This window comes from Lycorma delicatula, chromosome 2 (genome assembly GCF_047948215.1).
Source record: "Lycorma delicatula isolate Av1 chromosome 2, ASM4794821v1, whole genome shotgun sequence".
NCBI lineage: Eukaryota > Metazoa > Arthropoda > Insecta > Hemiptera > Fulgoridae > Lycorma > Lycorma delicatula.
Window position 1 is genome coordinate 201,274,692 of NC_134456.1, and position 20,241 is coordinate 201,294,932.

Here is a 20,241-nt window from a genome sequence, read left to right on the forward strand (position 1 = left end):
TTCTTCGGTGGTTGGGTTTCATGGGTTTCAATTAACCACAGTCTCAGGAGTAGTCGACCTGAGTTTGTTCAAGACTACAAATTTACCGATATAGCTGCATTACACTGATAAATCGCTAATGACTTTAATCGCTGATGCGACTATAAAAAAAGAAAACGTAAATAACAATTTTTTATTTTATTTTAAAGAATATTGATTAGTTCAAATTTACTGAATGTTGTTTGAGTTCAAGTAACTAATAATTGAAAATGATTCATACTAAAAGTAAAGTAATTTTTATGTCTTCAAAAACAAAAATTAGCAAAGATATGGATTAGAAACTCGCAAATTACTCTTTTCAGGAGCTTATCTAAGACGTCTTTTGATAAAAGCGAATTCATATGTTAAGATTGTCTATTAAACAAATTTTTGTCTAATCAATTCAGAAATAAATAATATGTTATTGATGTTATTACCACTAATAACGAAGCCAAAATTTTGATGTGCAGTAGAGTTTTCTCAAATTATGTTAATGTACTCCTTTAAACAGTAATCCACATTTTTTACTGTTTTTAACTTTGCATATTTTATGAAAAAACGGTTTACTTAAATTAGCTGAATGATCTAAAATATACCAATTATTTTACGTAAAAATAAAATAAAATCCTAGATTTATTATTGCGTTCGTTGAATACCAAGAAAGAAAAGTATAACTTTACCTTAAAGGTAACATTTTTTTTAATATTAAAAACTACAAATGAGGGTAATATGATAATTTAACGTAAATTATAATCACAATTATAAATATTATGTTAAATCTACACGAGAAACCATCATTCTGCTAAACGAATCACTAAAAGATAAGTACGCATGACTGAAATATCTTTAAAAAAACGGTAAAGTACAAAATCATTTAATGTAACAATTACTATATCCAACCAGGCTTACCAACGGTTTTCCGATTGCTAATCATCTAGATGAAATAAGTTTATAGTAAATTTTATAAATTTTAAAAACTTATATTCTACGCAATGAGAAAAGTGTACAGAAATTATTACGAAATTGTATCGATGACATTATACTATTATTCGATGAAACATAAGACGATGTCGAAACATTTTTTTATACACTGTATCAAAATATACCCGAATTTATATTTCACCTTAATATAAAACATTAAACCACTTAAATTTAATATTGATAAATATATTTTAAAAATATAGATAAAAAACCCACTAATAATGAACTCACTTATCCACAAACCAATCTAATTTTTTCACTCGGTAAAAATATGCAACATCCTTACATCCCCTAATATGTTTTTCAGCTTAACCGCAAGAGAACTCAATGTAATAAAAATTTGGACATAGATTAATGACTACCCACCCATACTTATACAAAATACCATAGATAAAATATACACATTAAAAAAAAACACACAGTAACAAAAAATATATAATTCTTACATCAACCTAGTCTTACAAAATTTTTAGAAGAAATTGTTACTAAATGTTGTTAAATTGTTACTAAATTTCAAAACTATAAACAAAACATCCAGTATCAGCATACTAGCAATACATACTCTGATAAACATATCAACTCAGGAATATAAAAATCAAATTGCAATGGTCACAATAAATAATACATAAATAGGACTAACTGGGTACACATTTACTCAAAGAGATAAAGAACTCTAATAAGCGATGCATACAGCATTAGAGTAAATGTTGGGCTTTTAATCATTTAATATAAACGAAACATACATACAAATATATAAATCTATAACAAACTAATCTACATATATCACTTAAAAACAAAGATAACTATACTCGAAAGCAATCTGAAATTTATAAATACACTAAATTTGACAAATAGAATAAGAGATGTGGCTATTAAATAACGAGGCTAATGCTGTAAAATATTTTATTTTAAATTTATACATATTTAGTTATTATCCCCTTCGATATAAACCCCTCCTCTATCTCAACAACAACGCTCAATGCGAATTTTCCATTGTTCGAAACAGTGCCGGAAGTCTTCTTCTGTGAGCTCTTTCATGACGCGTGCCGCTTTTTCTTTCACAGCTTCAATGGTCTGAAATCGTCTTTCTTTTAATGCAGATTTGACCTTAGAAACAGATAAAAGTTACATGGTGCCAGGTCAGACAAATAAGGCGGATAGTCTAACACTGGGATGTTATATTTGGCTATAAACGTCTTGACAGACAATGCAGTGTGAGCCGGTGCGTTGTACTGATGAAGAACCCCATGACTTGTTCTTTCACAATTCGGGTCGTTTTTTTCTTTGTCAATTCCTACAGTTTGAGCAACCACTCGTATAGTTAACCGACGGTCAGATAGGATCAGATTACCAATTTTTTTCAATATTTTTATCCAATTTTGACGTGAAAGAGTGACCCGGGCAAACATCATCTTCAACGTCTTCTCGGCCATCTTGAAAACGCATAAACCACTCAAAAACCCGCGCACGTGATAAATATTAATTGCCGTATACTTTTTTTAATAAAATAAAAGGTAAGTTTCAGTAACGGTTTTTTCCAAGCTTCATATGAAATCTTACGACAGTTCTTTGCTCTAATAAAACACATATCATTTTTTAGGCAAAACAAAAAACAGATATTATCCAAACGAAGGCCACGGCCTAACTAATATGTTTACAGAAACTGGAGTGGCAACAATCGAAAGAGAAGGCTTCTCGCTACACAGTTGTACGTCGTACGAATTTTGCGCATGCGCTGTTCTGTAGCAACATTAGTCTATTTAATAGCCACACCTCGTAAATTAAACTAATAAACAAAATATTGATAGATCGCACTATTCGGTCCCATACCGAAGAGCATTTAACTTTGCATACTCAAACTAAGTTGAGCATCAAAAACAAGAATGCCATCGGTAACTTCATTGAGTACAATTAGCTCCGAAAGGTCTTTTGACAATACAATTTCCAGGTAATTTGAAAGTAATCATTTATAATTTCCAATATTTAACAATTATTATTGTAATGATATAGCGTATGTTATGATATAGCGTTTATATGCTATATCATTACCTCTCTTTACAGCTGATTTTCCAAATAATTCGGTTGATTTTCGGTTCAGATTTCACGAATACACTCAATAATACACGAATGTTTGAAATAAAATACAGGGAAAGTGGTATAAGAATTTATTTTTACCATCCAATCTAAGAATCCAGTACTACCACTCATAAAAATCGGTTGTTTCGTACATTTCGTTTATTCTACATAGTTATAACCTCTATTTTTATATTATATACTGAAAACTGTTTTTTTAAGCGATTTAATATTAATTTTGAGTTTTTAAATCTACCAGATTGCAAATCGTAACTATTGTCTATCTACAATGAAAGGCCAAACCTGCTAGGTGAGGAACGCGTCAGTAAATAATGGTATTATTCACTTATTGGGTGATTGCGTGTGATAAAACAGCACCATAAATCACTTCATTGTTTGAATTCTATCTGTCGGTCGGGAAACGTTAGAAACATCACTAAAATCCTGCTCCAATCTTCCGTCTGAACTTCACTCATCATTACAATTCGTGGAGAAACTCTGAGTCATCCTGATTAAACTTATGATCGAAATCAATCATTTCCGATTTTTTTATTGCTGTTAAAAATAGTAACACATTGTCTAATAACTACTTGTGATTTGTTTGGAGGAGTAGAATAGATGTGTATATATGTTAATTCTACAGTAGATTAGAATATACGAATTTCTAAGATCATAATCACCTTTGATTAAGGTTAAGCCTTGTTATCAGATACTGAATTATTATTATTATTTTTTTTTTAATAGAGAAATAATTAATTCTTTTAAAATAAGTAACATGTATTTTCAGTCAAATTGGTTCTGCATTAGTAAGATTTTACTGAATCTTTATTTCTCCCTTGTACGAAGTAAAGAAAGTATTGTGATTCCGAAAAATTTCAGTTTTCAGATTTCAACGGAAATATCCATTTTTACCATCCCTGAATCCATTTTGGCTAGTTTCGGCGTGACGTTTGTACGTACCTATGTATGTAAGTACGTATCTCGCATAACTCAAAACCAGTTGGCCGTAGAATGTTGAGATTTTGGATTTAGGACTGTGTAACATCTAGTTGTGCACATCCCCTTTTGACTGCAATCGACTGTACCAAAAGCGTCCAAAAAGCCCAAAATCCAAAAACTTTGGGTTTTGGACATTTCCTTAACTGCAGTAGTAAGCCCTCATTGAGAGCTTTTCAAAAGCGGTACTTATTTTCATTGCTTCCAGAGTTATAGCCAAATCAGATTTTAATTAATTAAATATTTGGTTCTTACAAGGGGAAGGCACATCGGTTCAATCCGAGTTCATTTCCTTTTAACTTTTTTTTTTAATTTAAATATATTGATGCATTAATAATTATTAACTTCTGATTGTAAAAAAAATTACAATAAATTATTATAATTCAATAATAACAATAAAAAAGGAAATATGAAAAAAATATCAGAAGTTATTAATGAAATAAAATTTCATGTACTTTTCATTTTAAAAAGAAATGTGTATGTGTAATCTAATAGGCGTACAAGTAAATCATAAGGTGTCACAAAAAATCTAATGTGATGTCCACATCGAATTTTTTTGTTAATGATACAGTAATTTCAAATTTCTTTATTTTAGTAAGATATATCATAATGATTCTTCAAAAATTATGGTTAAATTAAATAAGATATTAAATTAATGATTGTGCAGTAATGGTCAAAGGACGAACAAAATATTTATCTAATCAACTTCCGCAGTTACCATAAATGATTACGCAAAACGATTATATTTCACCTTCCGCTAGAAATGAAATATAACATAGCATCTAATAGTATTAATTATTAGTCCATAATCATGATAATAAATAACTATTATTATAGTATCAAACCAGATTAAATAGAAATTAGATTTTTAGTCAAAAATTCCAGTACTTAATGTGCTCTATTTCATTAAAAAATTAATATTTCGACTCATTTTATGTGTATCTACGTTGTATGTTATTTTCTTTTTTCTCACTTTTTCTAAGCCCGTCACTCATAAAAATTTTTTTAAACCATTATTTTTAAACCATTTGGCTAATCATCCAAGCTGATATAAGGAATTTTATATTTTTTCTATATTATGTTAAGGAGTTTTTGTTACTGAAAAAATTTTGCTGAAAAGAAATTGTTGGATATTAATATTCTTCAGGATTATTAGGTCTAAACAAATATTTTGTGTGAGTGTGTGTGTGTGTGTGTGTGTGTGTGTGTGTGTGTGTGTGTGTGTGTGTGTGTGTGTGTGTGTGTGTGTGTGTGTGTGTGTGTGTGTGTGTGTGTAAGATGAAAAAAGAAAGTACACAATTTCTTCTGCAAGTAATACGATATTAAAGATACGATTTCCTGAATTTAAATTATTCTTTAACGATTCTTTTTACGAATCAACATTAAAATACAATCTCATAAAAACGTTTTAGACTCATAAATTCAAAGAACTGCTTTGGACTTTCGAAACTTACAGTTTTATAGGCCTACTTCATCACCCACCGGTTTGGTATAGTGGTGAACGCGTCTTCCCAAATCAGCTGATTTGGAAGTCGAGAGTTCCAGCGTTCATGTCCTAATAAAAGCAATTACTTTTATACGGATTTGAATACTAGATCGTGAATACCGGTGTTCTTTGGTGGTTGGGTTTCAATTAAACACACATCTCAGAATAGATCGAACTGAGACTGTACAAGACTACACTTCATTTATACTCATACGTATCATCCTCATTCATCCTCTGAAATAATACCTGAACGGTAATTCCAGGAGACTAAACAGGAAAAAGAAAGAAAAGACCTACTTCATCATATGTAAAAACATATAAATAATGTCAACTTACTTGACTTGGTCGAATTTTATCAGGAAGTTCCCAAATTCTAATCCTGATCAGGCATAGTATTTTTCATATAGTACAAAAAATTTCCATTCCATATTCTTTTTAAGCTTGAGGTGAATTATATATATATATATATTTTGTAATTTAGTGGATAAATAAAATACAAATGTATATTCATCAAAACAAAAATTAATCCATAGTTTTAAACTAATTATACTTTATATAATTCTATCTATTCTGTTTATTAATATTTAATACTACGAACAAACACTAAGCTGACCATAAATCAATTTATAGCTTTGCATTGTTTAATTTTTAAATGTTTTAGTAGTTTTTTATGTTGTTATTATCATTCAAAGTAAATTTATTGATGTAACACAATTGTTATGCTTATTATTACTCAACTACAGTAACAGTAAACGGAGAAAGTTCTACTGGGCAGATAATGCGCAGGTATTCGGAGAGATATTATGCGTATGTGTGTGTGTGTGTGTGTGTGTGTGTGTGTTTTCGCTTTTGTATTTTGTTTTTTAACACACTCTCACACAAGCACATCACACACCCAGTGCATAGAAATATGTATTTAATACGAACACTTTCTCATATGTCTGATGCTTTAATAAAACACGTTTTCACACAAAGTTATACGAGTAAAAGACTGTACCAGTTTGATGTACACAGTTACGATCTACAGTTAAACTTAAAGACACTTTTTATTTTATGTTAGAGCTAAATTAATTTTAAATTAACTACTAAAAAATAGTTATAATATAGAAATAATTCATATTGACATTTAAAATTGCTAAATAATAGTTACAATTATTTTTTTTATTTATAAAAAGAGAAAGAATCTTTTTACATCATAGCTGTGAAAGTTTTGTTTGAAATATAATAACATTTCTGTTAATTAAAAATACATTCTAAATACATATTTATTTTTAATATGATCATATTAATGTGTTTTTCAGTATTATTTTTTCTTCTAATTCATAATAATTAATTAGTAAAGGTTTTTGAATAAATTACGACCTGTATTTAATGATAAATTTTAATTACGTAACCGTCTCAAGATCTGGGTCGATTAGAGGTAAGGCAGTATCCAGATCTCATATACATATCATATAATGATTAATTAATATCAACATATTTTAATTAATGATTATGATAAAGAAACAATAAAATTAAGAAGGATGTTCAGATTTTGTCGATAATAAAATTTAGACAGCGTCAAGCACTATATTTCTTTCATTACCTTCACTTTTTCAGAGTTCCAATAACGCAGAGTTAAATTAAAATATTTTTTTCTTAATGGTGTTTAATTAAAATGGATAGAAAGATATAAATAAAAAATAAAACAAAAAACCGTAAATTAAGTTACAGTTTGTTAACGACAAAGAGAATTAAAATAATAAAACAAAATAATATCACTTTGTAAAAATCTTGCGATATACTCGTAAATCCAAGACATTTTTGAAAAAGAGAGATCTTATTTCATAAAAAAAAAACATTGGAAATATTATAACTTGTTAATTATTGGTTAGTTTTTATTTTTTTATCTGCATTCTGATAATTTTGATTCTTTTTTTCATAACTTCTCTATTCTGTTCCGATGTTTCAGTATCAATATAGTCGTTATTCCCCAACCCTTGATTTTCTGTTTCTTTGTTCTCCATCATTTCTATCATCTTGACTTCCTTCTGCTGTCAAATTCAATTACACTAGATATCTTAATGTCATAACCTTTCAACTACGTTCCTATTTTTATACGGTTTTGACGAAAACCTCTCTTTTTTTAATTAATCTTAACAGCTTAATTCTTTTACCTGTCAAACTATTTGATTTTCAAAGCTGTTCAATAACATCACATTTCAAAAGCCTCGACTCATGTTTTTCTTTTACTCTAATCGATATTTTATCGTTACAAAAATGTTTATAAATTTTCTTTCCAAAAACTTTATCTATCTAAATTTTATATTTTTAGATTTTTTCTTTTCCTTTTCTACGTGGATTGTGCCAATCTGCTTTTGATATCTGTATTATTTTGCCCATTTTTTATAATTTTACATCAATAACAAAATTCTCCAGCATCTGATTTATTATCTTCTCGTATCTTCTCATTATCCATCTTTTTGTTATAATTTTATACCTTTGTTTTATTCATGTTTTCTTTCAAACTGAATTTCTTCTCTAAGCAACGAATTCAAATAATTTCTAATTTTACTAAAAAAATAATATCATCAGGTAATTTTGAGATTTTAATGTTTTTCTCTGGCCTGTTATTCCAGCTTCAAACTTTTTTATTAGAAAATTTATTGTTTTTCCATATAAAAATACTTTACATCCTTGTGTCATCCATTTTCTTAAAAATATTTTTTCTGTTTTCGTTTCCTTAGTTTAGTTCGGATATCTAATTCTTTTAAAGATTACACCTTTCTCTTCCTATATTCCAATCCTATTTTTCATAAAATGTTAAAAAAATCTATTCAATTCCGGGCTGCGTTTTCCAAGTTCTATAAATTTCATGTAGGTAGCTTTGTTTTTCTTTATCCTTAAAAAAAAATAGTTAAGTTTTTTCATGTTTTCATAATTTTTCTGAAAATAACATTAAAATAAAATAACATAACATTCACCTCTCGTTCTGTCTTTCTGTAATTAATTCTAACAATTATTCATAATGGGATGTAATTTATTGTGCGATATTTCTCACAAGTATTTACTTCTACTTTCTTTCGTATGCTAGAAATAATATTCTTTAATGAACTTCAAAGGTAATTTTCTAGGCTCAAAAATATTTTTATTAGTATATACACACACTTTACTCAGAATTACTTCTGGGCAGTAAATTTGGTGACATGCATAGATATGACACCAAATTTACTTACTAGAAATTACTAGAAGTTAATAGAAATTTACTAGAGATTTATGTAGGAATAAAGTACGAGGATAGCCTCGTACTTTATTCCTACATAAATCTCTCACAGCTCTGTCAAGTTCTGATTGTAATATTGTTTCTTGTAAAGTAAGCATCAATTTTTTTTCCATCTCTAGCAATTAAATAATTTGTTATACCTTAATATCTTTTATGTATTCTTGACATCTGCTATTTCTCTCTTCTCTTCAGCTTTCCTTCTGAAAAGTAGATGTAATTAATTTTAGTTTTATTTCTCAAAACTTATCTTTAATTGCTCAATTCGCTACATCTGTATTTTCTTTATTGTTTCCTTATTTACGTCACTACGTCTTCTTCAACAAATCATTCATTTATTACTTCAAACTTGCAATTAATTTCATTTCTTAAGCGCTGATTGTTTTCTGTTTTCGTCTTATGTATTTTTACACTTTGCCTCCTTCAGTTCTAATATACTCGTATATCTCTTGATATTAGCGTTTCCCCTTTCTGCCTGACATTTACTCTCCTGTCTTATTCACTTTCATTTTTTTAAAATTCAATCGTTATCGACTACGGCGTGTCCTACGGTTTTTTTAAAATTAGAATGTCATATCATTCCTCCTAGACTTGTATATTACACTATAAAAAACCTTTTAATTACTTACTCTCGTTAAAACACCAGTTTATTTTGAAGTAGCTTATTAAACTACCGCTTAATCATATTTAGATTACATTCGCCCTCTTTTATGGCTGATAAAATATTAATTGAACTTTATTAATATTGTCACCATCAATCTACCGTTTAAAAGCCTAATTTATCTAATTTCGATCTGATAATCTTTATCATCTACTATTTCTTGCTATTTTCTGTAAAGAAGTCTTAATTTTTCGGTCTGAAATTTGCAATGCAAGAATTGTGCACGGTGTAAGAGCGTTTAAATTAAGTTTGAGTTCAAAAGTAATTGTTTCTAAAAAAAAAGGATTATTAAACGGTTTTTTTTTTAAAAACTGAAAAACCTAATGAGTTTATTAAAAAATATTATTGAAAAGTTTGTAAGTTAAACTAAACTTTTTCTAAATAAGTTTATGAAACGTAAACGGCTTGTAAATCAGAGTCTTAACTATCTTTAAAAAAACTAAGTCAATCGATTAACTTATGGAAACTTGATATTGTTTTAATCTCTCAGACAAATTCTACTTCTAAATATTATTATTAGTTTAATATGAATGTTTTTTTGTTTTTTTATTGAAACATAACATCCTGATGAAATGCTCACGATTCTTATTAAAAATTCAATACATCATTCAGTAACGCCAGATTTTAAATCTGATTTCTTACAATAAATTAACATTGATAATAAAAATTACCATACAAATTTGGTAATCTCTTTTGTATATCTTATTTACCTCATAAAATTAATAGACATAGCCTTGTCTATATTACAGGAAATCTCAAAATAACAAAAAAGACAAAAATTTTAAAAGTCATAAATTGAAATGACCATTCCATTTTTAATTACTTTAAAAAATCTAAAACATTCTACTTAATAGCTTTGTTTTCATACAAATGACATTTACTGATATTTTAATAAAAATATTTTATGCTTATAAATCCCAAATTCATGCGATTACATTATTAAATTTGTAAGTTATACGTTTTTTTTCACTAAGAAACTTACTTTTTTTATGATTACTATCGCTAAAATGAGAGCAAAGAGATTCATTGGTATTTTTTTATTTAATTTTTTTATAGAGAAAATTTAGGAGAAAATGTTTCATCGACTAAACCAAGGTTTTGAAAAACCTATTTAAAGTAAATTGTGCACAACCACATATAAGAATTAACTGACTCTACAACAGCGTTTTAATCAATAAGTGGTTAACAAAACTATTAAACACCTCAATATACAAAAACAGTCACACAAATTTATAAACGATCAAAATCAAAATCTTAAACTGTAATTTAAAAAAAGTATATTGTGTTTTATTTTTTATCAAAGATCTCGACTCAAATTAGAAATATCTTCTCACTTTTTATCGGATATTTAATATTATAAAATAGAAGCTTATACATATAATCCCCAACACAAAATAAAAGTCTTCTTTCCCGGCTACGCCAGTCAAGTCATATTATACCTTGTACAAATTTTTCATTGCAAAATCTTTGGCTTCGCCAAAATGCAATTTAATCATTAAAACTGCTTTTATTTTCATAATAAACGTTTAAATATAAAAAATAAAAAAATTCAGAATTAAATTTTTTTTAATTTTTAAAAAATTAATGGTTTTGTTAATGATTATGATGATTGATGATTTAATGATTGAATAGTTTTTTATGATTATGAAGATTTAAACATCAAAATTTCTAAATTTCAAATAAAAAAATGTTTGATTTTAAGGGGGTCCCTTATTCTATGGAAACAATTTCGTAAAACCTTTATTATAAAGAAGTTACCCTTAATAAAAATCTATAAATTTAAAAAGAATTGTTAAATGTTAAAAATTAAGTATAACTTTTATAACATTAATGAACAAAATTGCTTTTTTATTTTGGATCTGAGTACATTATTACTTCTTCTTCTTTGATCCCTAGCTGCAGACTGTAGAAGGCGACTGGCCGCGCAACCAATATACTGCTGTGAGTGCCGTAGGATTCCGAACTTTGCTCACAATGTTTTTCTATGCTTTACGGTCTACAGCAATGATTCCCGCCAGGCCGACCTCAATTCGCTGACTCCTTAAGTCATCTGCAACGTGTTTTATTCAGGTGCTTTTTGAATCTTCCACTGAGTAGGACGTTGTCTACAAAGGAGTCTGTGCGGCAAGCGATCTGGGTCCATCCGGCACACATGACCAAACCACCTCAGCTTCCGCACTTGGATCTACTCTTCAACTGTTGGTTGCTGCCCGCATTTGGATCTGATGACTTCATTTCGAATATGCTCATAAAGTGAAACCAGTATGATCCGATGCAGACACCACATTTGGAAAAGCTCTAGCCGGTTCAAGTCTGTTTGGAAGAGGGTCCAAGTTTCTGATCCATAGAAGAGAACTGGGATGATAAGTGTGCGGAAGAGGCGGATTTTTGTCTGGATGGTAATATTTTCCATAGGCACCATTTTAGTGAGGAGAATCTGTAGCGCCTGTCCAATCCTGGCATGGATTTCAGCTGTAGATGCCACTTTATTTTCTTGGACCAGTGATCCGAGATATTTGAATTCTTGGACTTGTTCGATCTGAGTTCCTCCGAGGTAAACAATGGACTGTGAGCCGTCAGTTGATATTTTCTTCATTTTGTCAACATTGATCCTCAGTTTGAAGAACTCTGCTGTACAAGAGCTCTTATACAAGTTATCTGTGGCCTCAGCATCACTATTACCAAATATGACGCTGACGTCTGCAAACATTAGGTCGGTTAGTAGTGATCCTAATCATATTGTACTCCACGCCTTCCTGCAAATGCTCCCCTCATTATAGCGTCAATTACAATGTTGAACAGCAGTCGAGGAATGACATCTCCCTGGCGAACTCTTGTTTGAATGGGAAATGCATCAGATATTCGTTTAGGATTCGCACACAGCTGGTTGACCCATTGTATGTTGTTTGGAAAGGCAAATGGTTTCGTGGGGTAAATGTTCGGCTTTCAGTGCATTAAAGTGACAAAGAAATATTTTTTTTAATAATAAGAATTAAAAGGTTAAGATTAAAAGAAAACACAAAAAACAAAGTATTATATTTTTTAGAGGTGGGCAATAATTTTTTTTAATTTCTAAAAAATATTCCTAAATAGGTTAAACTTAACAAATTTGCCTAAGTAAAGTTTTTTCTAGATCTAACACCCCCTCCAATAAAGGCTAAAACAAAAACATAAATATTTCAAAAAAATCTTTCTGAGGTTTATGTTTTGGAAAATTGTAGACATTTTTTGATAGCCCTATAATAAATTATGTATAAAATACCACAATTTTTTTTTTACTATTAATACCGAAGGGAGATAAATAAAAAAAACATATATTTCAATCTTAAGAGGTGGGGTGAATTTTTGAAAAAAAATCTGGATTATTTATATCTGCAATTATGTAACAAACTTGCCAAAGTAAAGCTTTTTCTAAAATTTTTCTGAAGAAAATCTAAATTGGTTTTTTCGCGATATCCCCTTTAAAATATTTAAAAAAAGTTAATACCATATATAAAATTATTTGAGTTCGAAGAAAATCGGTTTAGTCAATTCTGAAATATAAGGTCAAAAACAGTGCAAAACACATACGAACATATATATCGCACATTATACATATATCTCGTACACATTCCCACATGTATACATACATATTTTTTAGTTTAAATGAACTATTTTGACCCTAAAACGTAAAGATTTGCAAAAACCCCGATTCCGCACTTGTAACATGATGACCATACTTTTCCCTTCAATATAGCTATTCTATTCGCCGGGAAAATAAAAAGGTAGGCTTACATATGTTAAGACTTCAGTACTCCTGAAAAGTATATTTGTAATTTAACTAAATCTTAAAATTTTACAATACCATTGTTCCGTCCCACTTGTGCCGTCGGGTGCTGCTACCTAGCGAGAGCTAGGGCTCTCCGACAAGCTTGGTCAGGCGATCTATCACGCGATGTCCTACGTCATAATACCGCAAGGAGTGGTCATTATGACGTACGACTTCTATTTTTATTCGGCGCTCGAATCTGACCCAGAGTGGTCGTGTTGTACATTCAGTCCAGATGGACATGTTCGAATGAACGCTTATATTAGTTTTATACTTATATGTTATTAAGTCGTATGTTATTCAGTTTAATTATATGTGTTACGTTACATGCTTTTTATGTTCAGTTATATGTTATCGAAATGTCAAGACGACAATAAATAACAATTCAGCAAGCAACAAGGCGTTTTCTCAATTCATCACCTATGAATATACAGTCCAACCTCGCTCTAAAATCTACCACAATGTGTTAACGGTCTTCAGGCGAGATCGTTCATAACAACCAGTATGTAACACTTAAATGTTTGCACTATAAAAGTGAGTCATTTCTTTTTTTAAATGAGTTATTTACTTCTGAATTCTGAAATTCTGAAATTTAATAAAGCTGTAGAATATTTGTTAAAAAATGACAACAAATGATAAACAAAATAATTAAACTGTAAAATAAATCTTATAACACCAGAAAACAGGAGTTTTAAAATAAATAAATAGAACACCCACACATAAAACATATCTTTTTCCGGAATTAAGCTCAGAAAATCATTTAAAAAACTAAGAGACAAATTACAGTTTGAAAGCGTGAGCGGACAGTTCAAGCAAAACGTTTAAGATTTTGAAATTAATTGAATACACCAGCCCTTAACTAAATTTAATGTAAAGAAAACTAATTTAATTTTGTTTATTGTAAGTAATAAAAGACAGAAAGTTAAAGCTAAGTTAATGACGTAGTCAAAAAATAGATAAAATAAATTTTTATTGGCATAATCTGAACAGAACCAAACAAGTCAAGCGTATAATTTACAAATCATTATATTTTTGCTTATAAAAAATATTTCTGTTAACATATCCTTACTACATCTATAATAAAATGTTTCTTATTAAAATCCATGATAAAATCGGATTTTACGGAAAAATTGTTTATTTGTTCTAGCTGTTATTAAAAATCAACATAGAACAAACGCTGCATACATTTAATTTACATAACAAGTCTGATAAAATTTGCACATTAATAAACATGTAAAAAATTACGATAAACTTCTATTTTGACAAGCATTCTAAAAAAAGTCGTGTAGTGTTTCACACTGTTGTAAAAGGTATTACTACTATTCACTTACATTACGGCAATGAATTTAACCAACATAACTAATAAATTAAAATTTGACAGACTACTAACCTTGTGCTTTATTTTCAATTTTCTATTTATTACATTTTACAATATTTTGAATTAAGTTTTTAATTACGAACTTAATTAATTAACAATTATATATATTATGTATTTAAATAAAAATTTTAAAAAATCGTAATTAAAACAGTAATCGTTTTTCTAAGTTTAGAATATAAGGGCAATAGACTGGCGCCAACTCAAGTTATTCTTAACAAAACTAACTAGATACAGTACTTACATGGAAATCCAGGAAAAGAGTAATAAGATAACTGCCAAACCAGGATCACGCTGAGATCGATCGAGTAAACAAAGGTTCTCTTGATGAACTAAGCCACCAGCAAGGACTAAGCCAGATAAATAGGCCCTGACACGAAAAATAGGAACGCTATAACACATGTTTCCCAGCTATCTTCATTCCTGATTTTTCGTTTTTATCTGGTGGCTAGAAACTTCAGGTACCTACAATGGGATTCTCGTCTTATAAAAATACAACGGGGCCAGAAAACTAAAACCTTCAATTGATATATTATTGAATTATTGTTTAGAAGACACTAACCTACAGACAAAAACAAAATTCCAGATCTACTAGATTTTTTTAAAATTTTAAATAATAAATAAAATTTTTATGCGAACGTTGAAAATTGCCTTGACAAACATTAAAATAATTCTTCTGTTATAGCCATTAGTATAAAAGTAGTTAAAAAGGAACCTCCTTTGAAAATGTGTAACAGTTATACAGACTGGAAAGGAATTTAGACGTGATAAAAGTCAATAATAATTAACCGTACCTCTGAAATCTATAGATGAAGTAGATGCATTTAAATATTTTACTTCCTTGATTCACAAAGCAGCATGTTGATTTACTATTGAACTATTGACTATTGATATTAAACTAGTAGAGGTATTCAACCGCCCTAGAAAAGTAAGAGAATCGATTTTTCAGGAAATGCATCTCAGACTTATCTGGCAAAGCACTAAAAATTCTCTTAATAAGACAGTACTGGGCTACGATTTATTTAAACTGATAAAACAATTGACTTAAAAAAATTATTTTTTTATTATTCACTTTGGAAACTTACAAAACGACTTAAACAAATTAAACATTTCTCAGAAAAGAGAACGGAAGCTAGGCAAAAAATAACAAGAAAATATCTGAAAAAATCCGTTGTGAAATATTTTAATAGAACTGATCCAACGAAAGTTCTAGAATATGATTTACTATCTTTCACAGACTTTCAAAATAAAAATAACAATTTATTAAAAAATACATCTTTCCTTTCGTTGTTACAAAAGTATAAAACCAATCATTATCCTTCACAGTGAAAATTTCACTCATTTAATAATTGTAAAATCTGAGAAATCCACTGATTTAACATAATGATATGTTATTACTCATTGTCATAGTCACAGATTAGTCATCATTGTCCTAGTCACAGATCTTATTATCTGTTTCAACTAAATCTTTGAAAACTGTTACTAAAGCAATTAACATCTATAATAGATGATGTAAATTGTTCCAGACAACATGTTCGGTTTCGAAATATTCATTAAACTATAAAACAAATTTACAGGATTGTTAATATTATCATTGGTAGGTCACAGAAGAATGAAGATGAAAAAAGTATGGGTTTCTAGTATGTTAGGTTGGGTGGACAGCCTCAGCGGTGAGAGCCAGCATGCTTAGGTGTACTGGTTTCAATGATCCGCTGAGGACTCCTTGGGGTGTGCTGTAGGGACAAGAGTGTATTATAAAAGATCCGGAGGTCACATCACGACTTGCTGGTATGATGTGGTTCCATAGAGGACATAATAGAGAATAAAAATTCTCAAAAGAGCCACCGGTAGGCCTGACCTGCCATGCCGGTATACAGCCGGTAGGCGGGGAGGGGTTATTAGAGTAACGGACACCACTGGGTGGCGTAATACCATCAAGTCGGTCCGGCCCAGGGGAGTAGATACAAAAAAAAAAAAGTCACAGGAAAAGAGCTTATTTCTCTTCAATGTTTTTAGATGATTAGTAAGCACTTAATAGGTAAGTTTTGCATGTCGGTATGACATGATATGAAAAAATCTTAGCTTCTATCATCTATTTTTGAAGTATTGTTTTCGTTGTAAATTTTTTCAAGTTAAATATCAAAATAGACTATTATTAGTCAAAAATATTTTTTCGTACTCCCTTAGCCTTGTTCGACCCACTTCTCTACTCTGTTAAAGGCTACTTCAGATTTACCAAAAATTGTAGATATTGCTTAATATAGCTAAATAATAGCTTTATTAGCTTATAATGCAAATTCTCGTCCGGCTTCCCAAAAACTGAGGGAGAATTACATAAATTTGGTTAGAAAAAAGGAAACCTAAAACTGATAAATTCGGTCACATTTTCAGTGGAGAAAAAAATTCCTTCAAAATTGTCTTTGAATACCAAAAATCTGCCATAAAAAATTAACTCTTATATCTAGGTTAACAATGCTAGGATTTAAACAACTAGGATAAAAGATCTAATTGAAAAAATCAGATAAGAGGAAATAAAAAAAAAATTAATTTTAAGGTCAATGGAGTAAATTGGATATTAGAAAGGAAACTACAATTATCTTTCAGTATCAAGGTATTATATTATTAAAAAATATTTAAAACCCGCTTTCAACAAAAAACTAAAAATTAAATTACAGTAAAATATTTCAATATTTTATTCAAGTAACATCAAGATTAATCAGTAAACAGCAAAATTTTATATTGCATGATAGAATTTTTTTAAAGTTATAAACACTAAAAGTTTTCAGATGAAAATTTATTATATTACAGACTTTGAGGAACAACGTAAATAAGGAAAATAACAGCTGAATTTAAATATTTTAATCCATATTTGAATGAATTTTAGAGCGAATTATAAGTTATCATATGATTTACGATTTTTTTAACGTTTTTAAATATATACACTACGTATACTTAACAGTTTATGTTCACGTAAAAAGTAATTTATGTGTCCTTTTAAAATTTGGTGGAGATACCGCCATTTAGAGCTATTTTCTTCACGTTAAAAATAACAATTTTCACTTAAACAATAGTTATTTTATTAACTGATAACAAATAAAAATATCCAAAAACTTGATTGATTTTACAATCTTTTCCTTCTCATTGTGTGTGTGTGTGTGTGTGTGTGTGTGTGTGTGTGTGTGTGTGTATATAAATTTTATTTTTGTTTTTACTTGTATCAAGACAATTCACTGAAATAAAATCATTGAATTTAATTCCCCGTTTAGTATCCCCTTTTTTAGTGTACAAGACATTTATTTCAAATACCAAACCAAATCCATTGTTATTTTAACATTATTAAATGAGATAAACTATCAGTCATAAATTTTCCTCTGAGAGCAAAAAAGCATTTATATTTCAAGTCAATTAACCCGGATCCAATTTTATCTATAAATTTAATCCTTATTTGTTTATATACCTACATAGGATTGTTGGTTACAAAATCCTCTGTAGGTTTATAAAATGAATGAAATGTTTTTATTTTTGTTATTTGAATTTTTTACATATATTTTATTATAATAATAAAGCGGGTCAAACCTATTTCATACATGTAATGACTGCACTTGAATTTAATGTTACGGTAGTCATGATAAAATTCTGTAGTTACTTGTTTTATACTTTTAATTGAAAACGAATTTAAAAAATGACAAATAGTTTTAAACAATAATTAATGTTGCAACTGTACTCACAAATAGATTTTAAAATGGATTAATAAACTTGAGTTTTAGATAAAGTGGAATTTTTGAGATTCTGGAAGTAGTATAAAGTGGCCGATTCTGACCAAAGGCCAAGGGCCATATTAAAAGTCATTAGGTCAAGGGTCAGGTTGAAGGTCAGATCAAGGGTTAGGTTAAGGGTAAGGGAGTATTTGCGATGGGGAGAGCTGATATTTGGATATAAATAGGGAACGGTCGTTGATTAGCATTTCTCGCTCACCAAGTAAGCGAGCTACAACAAGAGTAAACGTTATCAAGACATCAAGACAACTTTCATGAAGGTGAGTGTGATCGTGGATACCTGGCGGAGTTAACCGTCCAGGTTGGTCTAACGGTTAAACTCAACATCGTAAATCAGTGGATTTCGAAGTTGAGAGTTCTCAGGTTCGAAGCCTAATAGAAGTAATTGCTTTTATTCGGATTTGAATACCAGATCGCGGTGCTCATTAGTATTTGGATTTCAATTAATCACATGTTTCAGGTGTGGTCGATCTGAGTCTGTACAAGACTACAGCTTACAAAAGACGCGGCAGCCGGCGGGCCCCGAATCCAGAATATTTATTTATTAAATAAATCGATTAATTCAGTAGCATTAAATCAGTTAAGTTTTGCGTAATAATTTTGGTATATCAGATTGTTTAGTGAGATATGTAGGCCATAATTCTACCCTGGAGGAATAATAAAAGAAAGTCTATCTTTAGACAGGAGATTAAATTTCGGTCTTAGGATTAATACAAGAGACCGTTCAAAATGATAAACATTCTAAACCCAAACCCGGATTTGAACTTCGCGCCAAGAGATTGAAAAACGGACGAAAATATGTGATCATAAATATAAAATCTCGGTGGGAAATGCGCTGCAGAAATCCTTAAAGAAAAATTAGAAGAATACCGGCAAATGGTGGATGCTTAATCGGGTAGCAAGCAAGTAATAAGACATCACTACGTATTAATAATATAGCTGACCCACAAATAACAGTGCCATCCGGGTGGTCAGAGCGTAAAATTTTAAAACTAGAAATATAAAATTCTAATTTCGCGATTTTCAGTAGGAAGTACTTCATCAATACTTAAATTAAACGTAAGTTTGAGTTCGTTCCTTATGATACAATATCATCTGCGTTTCAGAGGATAATGAGAAATGATTAGTAACTTAAGGATACCTACAGACATTAAGGCTGGATGATACTGTTAATTGAGTTTAGGAGATATTGAAGGAGTGGTAAGATCTTTATCATCCATCAAAAAGAATTGGCTGTTATATGTCTATAAAATTATTAAAACTACCTGGGTACAGTTATTTCCTCATGCAGCTAAAACAAAAAATACAATTACTAAAACTGAAAAGTTTTAGTTAGCAATATTAAAAATATTTACCGTGCATACATATATATATATATATATTTATTTATTTATTAGTATTTATATTTTGATAGCAACTTCACTGAGATTTGTAAAGTACTTTTTACCGTTAAAAAAGACTGGGAATTTAATGCAAAAGTATTAGCATTAAGTATATTACTTAATAAAGAAGATAAGCTTTAATTAAAGTTTACTTTCTTTTTTTAAGCTTAGTTATTTTTTATTAACTTCAGCGAAACTACGTGAGTCTTTTCAAAATCTAACTTTTTTTAATTGTTTTATATTAGTGGAAAAACAAAAATTAAAAATGCAATCACATTATATATGTCATGCATATTTTCATAATGTGTATTAATAATGTGGATGGTCATCATTTTATTCACAATAGAAAAGTGGTATTTATTCCAATAAAAAACACGTAACAGGATGTTCATTTTAATACAACTATCAGCAATATATATAACTTCC

The 20,241-nt window shown here is 29.3% G+C and overlaps 1 protein-coding gene across 2 annotated transcripts in view; it reads left to right on the top strand.

Moving 5' to 3' along the window:
• Positions 1 to 20,241, top strand: part of LOC142319568 (retinaldehyde-binding protein 1-like) — a 114,651-nt gene that overhangs the window by 1,613 nt on the left and 92,797 nt on the right. Inside the window, exon 1 of one of the 2 annotated variants that reach the window (XM_075357003.1) lies at positions 13,646 to 13,816. The exons of the other annotated variant lie outside the window; for it this stretch is intronic. The gene's annotated coding sequence lies outside the window, so the exon portion shown is untranslated. Of the gene's footprint in view, positions 1 to 13,645; positions 13,817 to 20,241 lie in introns of those variants that run through there. 2 annotated transcript variants of the gene reach the window in all.